This window comes from Pristiophorus japonicus, chromosome 23 (assembly GCF_044704955.1).
Source record: "Pristiophorus japonicus isolate sPriJap1 chromosome 23, sPriJap1.hap1, whole genome shotgun sequence".
Taxonomy (NCBI): Eukaryota; Metazoa; Chordata; class Chondrichthyes; family Pristiophoridae; genus Pristiophorus; species Pristiophorus japonicus.
This window is the reverse complement of record NC_091999.1, coordinates 46,418,918-46,420,260: the sequence shown is the minus strand read 5'-3', so window position 1 is coordinate 46,420,260 and position 1,343 is coordinate 46,418,918. Positions and strand designations below refer to the sequence as shown.

The 1,343-nt window shown below is 44.2% G+C and overlaps 1 non-coding gene across 1 annotated transcript; it reads right to left on the bottom strand.

The window, feature by feature from the left end:
• Positions 1-905: 905 nt before the first annotated feature.
• On the bottom strand, positions 906-978 carry trnaf-gaa (transfer RNA phenylalanine (anticodon GAA)). The gene has a single exon. It is a non-coding gene; the product is annotated as a tRNA-Phe (tRNA).
• Positions 979-1,343: the final 365 nt, after the last annotated feature.

Here is a 1,343-nt window from a genome sequence, read left to right as displayed (position 1 = left end):
AGGGTGTTCGACAAGGTGGATGCAGAGAGGATATTTCCACTCATAGGGGAAAATAAAACTAATTGACATAGTCTCAGAACAAGGAACCGCCCATTTAAAACTGAGATGAGGGGGAATTTCTTCGCTTAGAGGGTTGTAATATGTGGAATTTTCAGCCCCAGAGAGTAGTGGAGGCCAAGTCATTGAATATATTTAAGGTGGAGATAGAAATATCTTTGAACAATAAGAGAATAAACGGTTATGTGGATAGAAACATAGAAACATAGAAAATAGGTGCAGGAGTAGGCCATTCGGCCCTTCTAGCCTGCACCGCCATTCAATGAGTTCATGGCTGAACATGCAACTTCAGTACCCCGATCCTGCTTTCTCGCCATACCCCTTGATCCCCCTAGTAGTAAGGACTTCATCTAACTCATTTTTCATTATATTCAGTGAATTGGCCTCAACAACTTTCTGTGGTAGAGAATTCCACAGGTTCACCACTCTCTGGGTGAAGGGTTTCTCCTCATCTCGGTCCTAAATGGCTTGCCCCTTATCCTTAGACTGTGACCCCTGGTTCTGGACTTCCCCAACATTGGGAACATTCTCCCTGCATCTAACCTGTCTGAACCCATCAGAATTTTAAAAGTTCCTATGAGGTCCCTTCTCATTCTTCTGAACTCCATTGTATACAAGCCCAGTTAATCCAGTCTTTCTTGATAGGTCAGTCCCGCCATCCCGCAAGAATGTCCTTCCTCAAGTTAGGAGATCAAAACTGTACACAATACTCCAGGTGTGGCCTCACCAAGGCCCTATACAACTGCAGCAACACCTCCCTGCCCCTGTACTCAAATCCCCTCGCTATGAAGGCCAACATGCCATTTGCTTTCTTAACCGCCTGCTGCACCTGCATGCCAAAAAACATCTGCCAAAACCCAGGATTGAACCAGGGACCTTTCGATCTTCAGTCTAACGCTCTCCCAACTGTGCTATTTCGGCTGGCATTTCGGCTTGCACAGAGGTGGAGCTGAGTCCATAATCAGATCAGCCATGATAGTAAATTGCAGAGCAGGATCGAGGGACCAGGTAGCCTACTCCTGCTCCTATTGCTTATGTTCTTTTGTTTTAATTACACTTGGCACTATCTTTGTTAAAATTACACTAAACCTTGTCGTTGTTTAATTACATTAGGCCCTGTCTCTGATAATATTACACTAGGCCCTGTCTCTGTTTATATTACACGAGATCTTGTCTCTGTTTAAATTACGCTAGACCCTGTCTGTGTTTATTTTATACTAGGCCCTGTCTCTCTTTATATTCCACTTTGCCCTGTCTCTGTTTAGTTTACACTAGACCTTGTCTCC